Raw genomic sequence first — 13631 nt, 5'->3', positions numbered from 1 at the left:
CCAGCACTGTGCACACCAGCCATGGCAGTGACCCTAGCACTTGGGAGGTAGACGCAAGAAGAATAGCAGATTTAATACATAGCCAGTCTGAGAGCAGTCTGGGCTACACAAGACCCTGTCTCGATACAACAACGATGACAACAACAACACAAAGCCAAGAAATGGGAACTCATGGGTACCAGCTATAGTCCCTTTCCCAGCCTCCTGGTGAGACGGCCTGCAGGCACCGAGCCTCAGTCCTCTAGAGCACAGGAGGGAGCATAGCATGATATCACCTCAGTGTTCCTGCCACAGTCCTACCATTTGTGAGCTTTCTTCCAGAGACTTCTCTGTGTACGTCCACTGAGCCTCCTGTTACCACAGCAGAGGCACCCAACGCACCTCCCTGCTTCCAAGGGTAGCACTGTACATGTGTGTGATGCGTTGAATGACAGGCACCCTGACATTCAGCCTGGAGCCTCAGCATGTGACCTGACTTGGAACCGGTCTTTGCAGCCCTGACCTCCATGGTTTGTAATCCCAGTGATCCAGAGGCTGAGGCAGGATACCAGTTACAAATTCAAGGCCAGCCTGGGCTACATTAGTGAGTTCCAGATCAGAGTGATACAATAAGGACCAAAAAAAAAAAAAATCAAAATAAACTTTATAGATGGCATTCATTAAGATGTAGGCAGATTATGATATGATCAAAATCAGATAGCTGGCATCCTCCATAGAGAAGACATTACACTTGGATAAAAGACTGTTTGGTAACAGAACAGAGATAAAGATGATTTAGTGCAGCACAAGCCTAGATTGCCAAACGTTGGCCGGGAAGGACCCTCCTTTGGAGCCCTGAGAAGGATGAGCTTGCTGGTATCCTGCTCCCAGCTCTTTATTTCCAAAACTGGAAGAAAGAGAGGAAACGTGTCGACAGGCTGTGGAAGCTAAGAGAATGCTGATTCATTCGTGGCTCAGTCTATCTGGACCCCTGGGATCCAGCTTCCCTCTCCCACCAGCTGCTGAGTCATGCCACGGTACAGAGTCTGCCTACTTTTGCCAGCCGTTAGCCTTTTGTGATCTTTTCCTTTTTTTTTTTTTTTTTTGGTATTTAATTTTTCATTACATTTACTTATTATTTATTAATTAAGTATGTTTGCACCATGCGCACACTCAGGCATGCATATGCTTGCCGCTGGCACGCATGTGAAGGTCAGAGGACAGCTCATAGGCATAGGTTCTCTCCCTCCACGGTGTGGGTTGGAGTGATCAGATCTTTCGGTTTGGCAGTGATCATCCACCTCTGGCCACCGGGCCATCTTCCCAGCCCCCTTTGCAGTCTGAATCTTCTACAAGCTATGCCGCAGTGACCGTCCACACAGGCAGCATCGTGGGGACTGTTATTACCTCTCAGGAAACAGAATTTCTGGGCCAAGGACCTGAGAGTACAATGCGTAGTACATTTATATGTGTGAAAATTCATACAACAGTCATCCAAGGAGATGAGAAAAATTTAAGTTCTGACAGGCGACCTGGGAGAGTTGATTTCATTGGCTCATACTCTTACTTTTGTATTGCTTTTGTGTGTTGTTGTCCCTCGTGTTCCAAACTAACAAGAGTGAGCAGACACAAGCGAAGCGAGCCCTGGACTTTCCTGTGGTATCACTGCAAAGAAATGATCTTGTTCTTTGCTGTTGTTTTTAAAAAAAACATTATGTAGCCCAAGCTGGCCTAGATTACAGCATCCTCCTGCCTCTGTCTCCTGAGTGCTGGAGGTTATTGGCATGGCTCAGTGTTCCCAGCTATAATATAATAATATCCTTAAAAATATTTTTATTACATTTCTTTGTTTTTAGGGTTTCTTTTGTTTGTTGTTTGTTTTGGATGGTTAGATGTTTTGCCTGCCATGTGTCTGTGTACTCTGTGTGCCTGGTGCCAGCAGAGACCAGAAGACAGTGTCAGATCCCTGGAACTGGAATCAAGCAACAGGCAAGTGGGGACCCATCAAACTTAAGTAGATGCTGTCACAGGACTCCAGCTGCCAACTCGGCAGTAGAGGGAGAGTCTGGAGGCAAAAGGGAAAGGTCGCATTCTCCCAACCCAGCCACCTGATGAAACTAAAGAACAGAAGAAAAAAGGGAGGGAGGGAGTGTGGGAGAAGGGAAGGGAGAGAGGGAAGAAAGAACGGTAGGTAGGCAGCAGGCAGAGGGTGTAATCTGGTGCTGTCGAGGTGACTTTGGGTATCCTGCAGGTTCAGAGTCTGAACACAGATTCTGTGTGCTTGAGCATAACTATATCAGGGTAGGTGCCCCTGGCTGTGGCCTAGAGGAGAGCAAATCCACCTCAGATATGCTCAGTTCTATAAATCAAAAGCTGTGTATATAAAGCAAACCAACCAGACCAAATATATGTAGACATACATATATTTGTTTAGTATACAAACATATGCTTATAAATATATGTGTACAAATACACATATATTTGGTTTGTTTTGGTTTGTCTTTTGAGTCAGGATCTCACATAACCCAGGCTGACCTCCAATTTTCTATGTAGCTAAGGGTGACCTTGAACTCATGATCCTCCTGCCTCTGTTCCCCAAGCGCAGGGACTATAGGCATGTGCCACCACACCTGTGACTTATTCTATTTTACTTCTGTGGTGCTGGGGATTGCGCCAGGATCTTCTGTACACCAGACATGTGTTATGACCACTGAGATCATTCCCAGCCTTGATTAATTTTTAAACAAAGCATTAAGAATTAGTTTAAACATTAAATTTTCTGGAAATTTTGTGAGGTTTTCTGGCAGACAGGCAAGGTTCAAGTGCTCATGGACCTGTGACACCTGACTCAGCCTCCTCCTCTCTCCTCCTCCCCTCCCCCTCCCCATCCTCCAGACAGCCATTCTTCGAAGGGTTGGGTCAAGAGCTCAGAACTCTGACACTATTGTGTGACAGTAAGCAAATGGTGGCACCTGTAACACTTCCATGGACAGAGAAAGGAGTGCCTTATCTCTCACCCTTGCAAGAGGGAGCGGCAGTGAGCAAGACCAAGCCGCAGCCTCTCCAGAGAAGCATCTCGAAAGCCACTTTCCTGCCTGTAGGGAGATATGGAAAGCACCTGGCTCCAGGCCAGCCTCAGCTGGTCCAGCTGGTCTACAGCCTAAGACTCATCAATCATTGGTGCCTGGGCCAGCCCTTCCAGGGAAGCCGTCCAGAGGACTGAAGAGCAAGCCACCCAGTGCAGGGAGAGGAAAGGAGTCCAGGCAGAGAGGGGTGCTACCTTCTTCCTTCTGTGAGACTTTGGGGGAACCCCTAAGCAGCTTCTCCATCCGTCATACAGAATCCCTCCCACAGCCCCACCCAGGGTAGTGAGGAGGCCATAGGAAGGATGAAAAGGAAGGCTTGCATGTCTGTAATTCTGCACCCAGTGAGAGGACGCCATTACTTCCCTCAGACCCAGCAGCCAGCCCAGATGGTCAGACCAGTTTCCTCAGTTTCTGTATCAACAGTCCTACTTTATATGACGGGCTTCCTGACTCCTGAGCTAGTATCTATCAAAGGCTTTGCTTCCTGCCTGTCCCTGCCTGGACCTCCTCCGTTGCAGCTGTGGACACTGCAGCCATCCTACCAGAGAGCTGAGTCAGAGGAGGCTACTGAGTCACTGCTGCTAGGACAGTGTTTGTCGCCCAGCAGATGCTAAAATGGTGCAAAGGCAAATTCTGGCCTTGGCATCCGGAGAGCTGGGTCGCAAATGCCTAGTTAGTAAAATTACAAAATGAACTGAGCTCAACACTATGGCAGGACTTTGAACCCTGGAAGGGAGTTATTCAGAAGGGTCTGTCTCCATTTTTGGCTTTGAGACAGAGTCTCTTGTAGCTCAGCCTAGCCTCGAACTCACTACATAGCCAAGACCTGGAATTTCTCTGAGCGTCCTGCCTCTGCCTCAAGTGCTGGGACTATAGGCACGCACCATTATGCCCAGTTTCTCCAGTGCTGGAGATCAAACCCATGGTTTCATGCATGCTGAGCAAGCATGCTACCAACTGAGTTACATCCATTTGATGGAATAAGATGGCTCCTGGTCCAGGTTATTGTTGCCCTCAGATCTTGTAACACTGAGCAGGCTGTGAGCCTTGCTCCCAGGGAAGCCAGCCAGGCTGGAATGGGGCAGTGCTGACTCTCTGGTCAGGGATGGGGATGAACTGTAGCAGCTGGCTCAGCACCTAGCAGAGCATCAGGACCTGAACAGGATGCCGAAGGGCTGGTGCAGCCAGCTTGGGAGCAGGTGGACAGGGAATCAAGAGTTCTGGCCACAGTGCGTGAGTTCAAATCCCATAGCTTCTGGCTGTGTCGGGCAGCAGCTTACCCCAGGCCTGGTTCTCAGCTGGTAATAGCACCTGTGGCACGGTTGAGGCAAGGATTTGAGATTCAGCCTGTTTCTATTAGTGCTGGGCGTGGCCCAAGGTACACCGAAGCAGGTGTTACGGCTGTCATTGTATGTAGGGCTGGGGTCAAGGTTTGTAGCAACTCCCGCTGTACACGCACTTGCTGCATATAACCTTGGCCTGGACTGATAGCATCAGAAGGGCACAGAACTTCAGGGACACACTGACTTTGTCCTCAAGTCACATGGGAGTCTCCCCTGCAGCTCACCAGTCCCTCCTGACTTGCTTCCACTGGGAGAGAACTCTCCAGTCCATGAGGCAGCCTGTGCTACACACAGTTTAGTCCACAAGTTCCCCACCCTGCTTATTGCCCTTCAGTTTTCTTGCCTGGGACTTTCCAATGTGTGGAATCCACTCATTCATAAACAGTAGGAATCCCCTGAACAGGGGCTCTGGTTGTTCCTCCAGGAAGCCTCTCAAAAGCTCCAGCCTCTCCCGAGCAGCTCTTGAAGACTGAGCCACTCTTTAGTGCCGGGGGTCTGCAATGTTGCTTGAGGCAGGAGACTTGGTTTCCATAGCCCCTGAAACCACAAGTGTTCCTGTGTATTGCCTCACTCAATCCCCATAGAACTTGTGAGAGAAGTTTTTTGTAAAATTGTTGTTTAAAAAAAAAAAAGCTAAGAAGAGCAGGAGATGTGACTCTGTAGAGCACTTGCCTAGCAAGCCCCGGGGCTAATCCCAGCACTGCGTAACCGGCACAGTGGCCCAGGTGAGCCCAGCAATTGACAGCTGGAGGCAGGAAGATGAGCATTCCAGGCAATCCTCAGCTTCTCATTGTAATCATTTTCCAGTGCACAGTTCAGTGGCATTGAACATTCTTGTGGCTGGGCACCTCCTAACTCCACCTAGCTCCAGAACTTTCTTAGCTTCCTCTGCTTCCACTCTTTCTGGTTCTCTAGCCCTGTGGATCATACAGTCTTTATCCTTTTGTGTTGTGTTTCGCTTATTTCACTCAGTGAATTGTCTCCTCCTCCTCCTCCTCCTCTTCCTCTTTTTTTTTCTCTTCTTCTTGTTTTTTCAAGACAGGGTTTCTCTGTATAGTCCTGACAGTCCTGGAACTTGCTCTGTAGACCATGCTGGCCTAGAACTCACAGAGATACGCTTGCCTTTGCCTCCTGAGTGCCAAGATGTGCACCACCACCCCTTGGCCCATTTCCTTCCTTTATAAGGCTGAATAGTATTTCTCTGTACAGATATGTCCCATATGACTTCTCCATTCCTCTGTGTATGGTAGGCTGCGTCTTACCTCTTGGCTAATAAGAATGTGAACACATGCTATGAACATGGGTGTATAAATACCTCTTGGAGACCCTGCTCGTAATTCTTTTCAGCACATATCCAGATGTGGGATAGCTGGAGATGGTAATTCTTCCTTCATTTATGGAATGGTCAGTGTTCCCTTGCACTACCAAGAGTACACAAGCTTCCAATCTCTCTCCCTTCCTCTCTCTCTCTCTCTCTCTCTCTCTGTGTGTGTGTGTGTATGTGTGTCTGTCTATCTGTTTCTTTCTGTTTCTCTCTGTCTCTGTCTCTCCCTCACTCTCTCGCTCTCTCTCCTTCGCCCTCTCTTCATAGCCATCTTAATAGCCATAAGGCAGTCTGTAGAGATACCATTTTCATTCCATTTTATGGCTCCGTGTTACAAGTGTTACAGACAGCAGGAGGAATGACTAGGACTCAAGCCCAGGGCTGTCTGCAGCTGTCCAGTTTTCTGTCCCGTCCTCACTGCCGAACTGGTCAGCGTTCACTTGTGAGGCCTCACCATTCAGAGCCTGCCAGAGTAGAGAGGAGCTGGTGGTACAAAGAGGGCTATTCCCTGGAACTGTGAGACTGACTCCAGCCCTCGGATTTCCATGATCGAAACAACCCTGAAACTAACACTTGAGGCCAGGCCGACTTGGGCAGGTCAGAGTTTGGCTTCAGGGCTGGGTTAGTTATCTGATGGGCCAGGATCTGCCAGGCCAGCTAGGCTGCTCATTTGGAACTGAAGACAAATGGTTCTTCTTGTGGATCTCTGAATTAGCATTTTTTAAAATCATTACATTTATTTAGTATGTGTGCGTGGGGGGGGGGTGGAAGGACATTTTGCAGGAGTCTGTTCTCTCCTTCTAATCTATGGTTCCTGGAGACTGAACTCAGATCATCAGGCCTGGATGCAAGCTCCTTTCCCTGCTGAGCCAGCGCGCCAGCCCCAGATCTCTCATAATCTTACATAATAAAGAACAGTAAAGCTAATAAGAGGCTTAAGAAATGTAAGATCGGGGGGCTAGAGAGATAGCTCAGAGGTTAAGGGCACTGACTGCTTTTCCAGAGGTCCTGAGTTCAATTCCCAGCAACCACATGGTGGCTCACAACCAACTGTAATGGGATCTGGTGCCCTTTTCTGGTATGTCTGAAGACAGCTACAGTGTGCTCATATACATAAAATAAATAATTAAAAAAAAAAAAGAAATGTAAGACTGGAAACTATCAACTCCTAGGAGTAGACAAAAGAAAAGGTTTCCAGACTTTGGATTTTGGTTATTTCTCAGATAGGATATTAAAAAAAAAAAAAATGCAGACAGCAAGAGCTAGGGAGATAGCCTGGTGGTTCTGAGGGCTGATCTTTCTTCCAGAGGACCTGGGTTTGGTTCCCTGCACCCACATGGTGACTCACAACTGTCTATAACTCTAGTCTCAGGGGACCAGATGCCCTCTTTTGGCCTCCATGGACATTGAATGAACGTTGTGCAAAGTCTTGCATGCAGGCAGAACACTAGCCATACACATAAAAAAAAATTAATGCAGGTAGTAAAAGCAAAGCTGGCCAAGTGAAACCACATCAAAATTTAAAGTTTAGGCAGCAACGGACATGGAATTAACTGTGTCAACCAAGAGACATGGATAAAGAAATGAGTAATTTAAAAATTAAAGGATGCATAAAGATGTGATGTGTGTGTGTGCGTGCATGCGTATGTGCATGCGTGTGTGTGTGTGTGTGTTTCTGTGTGTGTGTGTGTGTAAAGCTTGTGCATGTAGGACATAACCAACAGAGTGAAAGAACAATTTGCAGAATGAAGAAAATATGTATGAATCTAGCTGATAAATGGTTAATATCCCAAATTTATAAAGAATTCCTGCAGGGCAGTGGTGGCACATGCCTTTAATCCCAGCACTTGGGAGGCAGAGGCAGGCGGATTTCTGAGTTCGAGGCCAGCCTGGTCTACAGAGTGAGTTCCAGGACAGCCAGGGCTACACAGAGAAACCCTGTCTCGAAAAAACAAACAAAGAAAAATTCCTTCTGCCAGGGCAGTTGTAGCACATGCTTTTAATCCCAGCATTTAGGAGGTAGAGGCAGTTGGATCTACAGATCAAGTTGCAAGACAGCCAAGGCTAAACGCTGTCTCAAAAAAAAAAAATCCTTCCTATAACAACTTAATTAGAACATGCTAATAGTTTTAATTAGAACATGGCAAAGGACTTGGATAGTTTGCTAAGGATCACGCACAAATAGACAATGTGCATATGAAAAGGTCATTAGTCACTGAGGAAACATAAATAAAGTGAGACACCACACTTCCATCAGGTGGCCATATCAACAGTGACCGCCAGAAGTAAACCTCAACGAGGACGTGGAGCCATGGGACCCATGAGCAGTGTATGGTATGCCTCAAAAAAAAAAAAATCAAAAATAGAATTGCCCAGCAAAGACGGGAAGGGAAATTCAAGTCACCCATGTTCATAGCGGCTTTCTCCAGTATAGACAAAGACAGAAGCAACTCAAGGGTCTATGGACAGATGAAATACATGTACATATGCATACATATGTATATGCATATGCAAATGCAAATGCAAATGCATATACATATACATTACAAATACACATACATATACTGTGTCTTTTAACTTGAAGAAGAAAACCCTGCTACATTCTACAGCTTGGAGGAAAACTTGAGGACTTTGTTAAGTGAAATGCACCATTAGCAAGAGATTGCAACTTCAGTTAGAGGAGGGTCAAACCAGAGAGAGAGAAAGTTGAAAGGTTGTCATTAGGAGCTGAGGAGAGGGGCTGGAGACCCTCTAGTGGGTAGCGTTTCTGGTTTTGCAAGATTGCTTGCACAGACGGTATGCATTCACTCAACACTACTGCAGAGCTGTAAAATGGGGAAATGACTGAGATAGGGAAAAACATCTGCAGAGAGACACCCGAGGACATGGGACAATGAAAGACTAGGAAGCAGGAGCGCGCTGGCTGTCAAGGATGATGGAGGGTTGAGGAGCTCGGGGCAGGGGATGATTTAGAGGACATGTGATTGACCATGCCAGACATGAGGCTGGGTCCTGGTTGGAGAATCTTGAATCACAGTTCGGCCTTTCTTGGGCTGTGAAAACTGATGGGCAGATACCCTGGAAAGGTTTAAAGTGGGGGATGATTTTCCTCTGTAGCTGCCAGCAAGTCCCTATCTGTCTTGACTTTTCAGGCTCATCACCAGAGCCTTCCTAATTAAAGCCATGTCCCAGCCCATGGTCAGCCCCCATCCTGGAGAGGGTCCCAGGGGCAGCCTGGCTGGTTCTCCAGACAGAGGCAGCAGCCCTAAACATCTAGAGCAATCCTGGAAGCCTAAGAGGTTCCCAGGCCAAATACAGCTCAGGTCCCAAGAGATGCTGTACAGCTGAGGGACGTGATTCACACACACGCGCACACATAACACAAGGACACAGAATTCCCTCGGGATTGTTCCAGGCCTGGGGCCAGAGTTCTCAGATTTCCAGAGTCTCTTCCAGAGTTAAGGATCCAGACTGCATTTTCAGATACGCCTCTTCCGCCCCAAAGCCAAGACAGGAAGCCTCAGGACAGTAAAGTCCCAGGGGCAGTGGTTTAGAGTAGAGACTGCAGCATCCGTGGCTTCCAGAGATCTTCTACAGACTTCCCGAAGAGCTGTAAGAACCCTCCTTGTCCCAGGCTGTCTTCTAAAGAGAATCACATGCTCTGGCGGAGGGACTAGAACCAGATCCCTCAAAGCCCCGCGATCTGCCTCTCACGTCAGGCTTCCTTGGGCCAAGCCTTTCCTGAGGACTCCTACTTTCAGCTGCTCTGCGCTAAAGCCTCTGAGACAGGGTAGAAGGCTAGACCCATTCCAGGTCCCCAGTCCTATCCCAGCCCCGGAAGCTGTCAGCACAGAATCTCAGTGCCTCCTTAAATCCCGCCTACTGAAGTGAAGTTGCAATTTTCGCTTCTCCCGAGTTCTTCATCCCAGCTCCCTCCCGCTGACCCATCTCAGGCCTTCCTCTGCCTGCGCCTTTCCCCTGCCCAGCTCGGAAGCCACCACTCCTTGTCATCCTAACCCCATTCTGCTAACCACCCCTGCTCCTGTCCCTTCGTCCTAGTCTCTACCTAGTCAGCTGCATGCAGTCTTCAACATAGAGCTTCCCTCAAAACCCAGAGGGCAGGGTCCCTGTCCCCACTTTCTTTCTTTTCTTTTTTTTGGGGGGAGGGGGTTTCAAGACAGGGTTTCTCTGTACAGCCCTGGCTGTCCTGGAACTCACTCTGTAGACCAGGCTGGCCTCGAACTCAGACATCCACCTGCCTCTGCCTCCTAATTGCTGGGATTAAAGGCATGTGCCACCACTGCCTGGCTCTGTCCCCACTTTCTACATACAAGCTACATGCCTATCTCAAAGGCAGAAGAGGGGGGGGGGGCGCGTGGGCTCCCAATACCATGACCACCTTCCCTCATAAGTTTGTTGATTGAGAAAATGAATGCATTTTTCTACCTGTCTCTGTTGTCTGGTACCTTCCCCGAAGCTTTGACAAAGACAGATGTTTACTTGTGGTGGCTGATGCCAACTCTGCACAGGTGTCCCCATTTCCATATCACAGCAAAGGCACCTGAGGTGTAGTGAGGGCCCATGGCCTGGCAGATCCAGCAAGTGGTGCTGAGTGCACAGGGATCCGTCCTGGCTTAGCTGAGGTTCACTATTCTGCACCACATGTTTACCCTGCAATCCATCACATAGACCAGGACAGGCCCCTACAGGCTTCCTGGGGTGCCTTGCTCCTCCTCCTGGACCTCCTAGGCCTGTGCTGTGGTAGGTGGCTGAGGGGGTCTGAGGGTTTGAATAAAACGTCTGCCTACCATAAGTCTTGGGCATTTGATTACTTGATCCCGGTTGGTGGGAAGGATTAGGAGGCGTGGTCTAAGCAAAGGAAGTATGTCACTAGGGGCGGGCTCTGTCGTTTCTAGTTAGTGTGCTGTCTGCTTCCTTCCTGGAAGATCCAGATGTGAACTCTCAGCTGCTGCTTGGGCCGTCCCCATCCCTATTTTCCGCCATTATAAATTCTAATACCACAGAAATGCGAGCCCAGCTAAATTCAGTTCTAAATTGCTTTGGTCAAGGAGTTTTACCACAGCAATAGAAAAGTAACTAAGACAGGAGTGAAGGACGGCTTTGGTAATTCGAAGGGGGGAGGAGGCCTTAGCCCTGGGGGGGGGTCATCGAAGGACCAGTTGTCTGGCCTCAGGACAGGCAGGAGATTAAAAAAAAAAAATCTAACAAAATGAGTCAGTCCTTTTCAGCCACCCACCCTTAACTCTGTTCAAAGGGCAGAGAACAAGCCCTTCCCGGACCTTCTCATCCTGCTCAGCTTAGTAATGGCCCAGGGAAAGTCCCCAGCTGGAAGAGCCCTTTGATGCTTCTGAGGCGTGAGGTATGCTAGAAGCTTCATTCATACCTCCTCTGTTTCCCAACATTCTTTCTAACCTCTGTTTTATATTCAAATCAAGGTACAATGTCACTACTTTAGGTGGATGTTCAAGACCAGCCTGCTGTGGACATATCAACCAAGTTACTAAATACTATGTAACATTGGTCCCAATTCTTTCCTGGAAAATCCCCTGAGAGCAAAAGTCCCCACCCACCACCCTGGAGTATCAGGGGAGCCAGAAATGAATAACTATGTCCTGTAATTCCTGAGAGGGAGCTAACCCATGTACAATATGACCACTGTCACAAAAATGTCCTTGCACTTTGCCCCAAGTACTTTTCCTGGATGGAGAATAAGCTCTGGGGAGGAGGCAAAACGAACAGGGAGGAAAAAAAAAATTAAAAGAAGATATTTTGGCTAAGAAAATGAATGCATCTTTCTACCTGTCTCTGTTGTCTGGTACCTTCCCCGAAGCTTTGACAAAGACAGATGTTTACTTGTGGTGGCTGATGCCAACTCTCCACAGGTGTCCCCATTTCCATATCACAGCAAAGGCATCTGAGGTGTAGTGAGGGCCCATGGCCTGGCAGATCCAGCAAGTGGTGCTGAGTGCACAGGGATCCGTCCTGGCTTAGCTGAGGTTCACTATTCTGCACCACATGTTTACCCTGCAATCCATCACATAGACCAGGACAGGCCCCTACAGGCTTCCTGGGGTGCCTTGCTCCTCCTGGACCTCCTAGGCCTGTGCTGTGGTAGGTGGCTGAGGTGGCATGGTGGTTTGAGTGTATTCACTGAGATGACATTTATTTTCACAGTCCTCCATGGAAGCCGAGTTGCTGGTTGCAAAAACATCTAGAAACAACTGATCTTCACAGGGACTAAAGACATTCTGAGATGAGTTTGTGAATGTGGCAAATACCACATAGATCGTTAAAATAATGGTTATTGCCACGTAGGTGTAGAGGCAGACACAGGCAGAGTTTGAAGCTAGCCTGGTCTACATAGCGAATTCCAGGGCAGCCAGAGCTACATGGTAAGACTCTTTTTAATAATAATAATAATAATAATAGCAAAATGTAAAAGTAGAAGCACTTCATTATAACTTCAGAAACACTTGCTCACCTATGCCATCTCTCTCTCTCTCTCTCTCTCTCTCTCTCTCTCTCTCTCTCTCTCTGTGTGTGTGTGTGTGTGTGTGTGTGTGTGTGTGTGTGTGTATGCAGAGGCCAGAGAAACACTTTATGTGTCATTCCTTAGTCACTGCCCACCTTTCTTTGAGACAGGGTCTCTCACTGACCTGGAACTAGCCGAGCAGGCTTGACTGCCCAGCCAGCCAGCCCCAAGGATCCGCCTGTCCCCACATCCCCAGCACCCGGATTACAAACATGCCACCATGCCCAATGTTTCTTCACACAGGTTCTAGGGGAAGAACTCAGGTCTTCAGCACCTTGCAAAAATTTACCAACACCTCTCTCCCAGCCCTGTGCTTTTCCTTTCTTTTAAAAGATTTTTTGTTTTGTTTTTGTTTGTTTGTTTTTTGTTTTTGAGGCTGGCCTTGAACTTGCTAAGTAGCCAAGGGTGACTAAGCCTCCCACCTCCACCTCCCACGCGCTGGGATTACCGGGAGTGCCTCACCACGTCAGCTAGCCTCAATTAATTTTTGACAAGGAGGATCATACAAGCAATAATTCATGCACATGGCACGACAAGGTGTAAAGAACTAAAGCAATTGTCAGTTCCAGGAAGCCAAAAGCAATTCAGAGAGTGCATTTGCCAACTGACAGAGCTCAGGTCAGTCAAAACACAGGTAAATCAATTTGATAGTTACATGGCTCTGTTTTACACCGGCAAGGCTGCAAAAGGAAAGGTTTAAAAAAAAAAAAAAGGAAAGAAACCCTGTAGAAGAGTTCATACTATTTCAGAGCTTCTTAGCCAGCACCTTTGACTGGAGCTCAAGTCTCTCTGGCTGTTAAATCGATGAGGGAAAGGCCAGGAAGGGGAGGGAGCAGCCTTGAGAAAGAAAACCAGCAACTCTGCTTACCTGCTCTCCACCGCGGATGTGGGCTTCTACAGGTTCCTGGAAGTTTTAAGCAGCTCAAGCCTGGAGCAGGTGCCTTGGGGCTGTGGCAGTAAATGCTGTGTGGGACAGGCTGTCGTGGCCCCTCAGTCTACAGTCTTCTCAGAGGGCGGGAACACAAGCTACAGTGGCTCAGATTTGAGTCTAGAACCAGAGCCAGTAAGGGCAGGGTGGGGCGGGGCCATGTGGCCCCAGCCTGTCTCGGAGTGTGGAGTAGGAGGGAACCTCAAATTCGGCTAAGGCAAGGGGACAGCCCTGAGGGTGAATATGGGATGTCTTTAGAATCTGGGGGTATCTTTAGTTTCTATGTCGGTTGGACTGGTTTTTAAGGAAAAATTCCAGGCCCTCTCCTGAAACCTGGAGTCGTTCATTACAAAATTGAATACAGCTGATGGGGCCTGGGAGAGGTTTTTTTTCCCCCCAATTAACTCATCTACAGACA

General features: G+C 48.1%; 1 protein-coding gene across 2 annotated transcripts in view; it reads right to left on the bottom strand.

Moving 5' to 3' along the window:
• The window catches only part of Il34 (interleukin 34), a 57180-nt gene extending 43877 nt beyond the window's left edge, over positions 1-13303 (bottom strand). Inside the window, exon 1 of one of the 2 annotated variants that reach the window (XM_028768691.1) lies at positions 13154-13303. The gene's annotated coding sequence lies outside the window, so the exon portion shown is untranslated. Of the gene's footprint in view, positions 1-10178; positions 10298-13153 lie in introns of those variants that run through there. The other variant, XM_028768692.1, reaches the window with a different exon arrangement.
• Positions 13304-13631: the final 328 nt, after the last annotated feature.

This window comes from Grammomys surdaster, unplaced genomic scaffold, assembly GCF_004785775.1.
Source record: "Grammomys surdaster isolate TR1022 unplaced genomic scaffold, NIH_TR_1.0 187, whole genome shotgun sequence".
Classification (NCBI taxonomy): Eukaryota; Metazoa; Chordata; class Mammalia; order Rodentia; family Muridae; genus Grammomys; species Grammomys surdaster.
The sequence above is the reverse complement of the archived record's forward strand: the minus strand, read 5'-3'. Positions and strand labels throughout refer to the sequence as shown.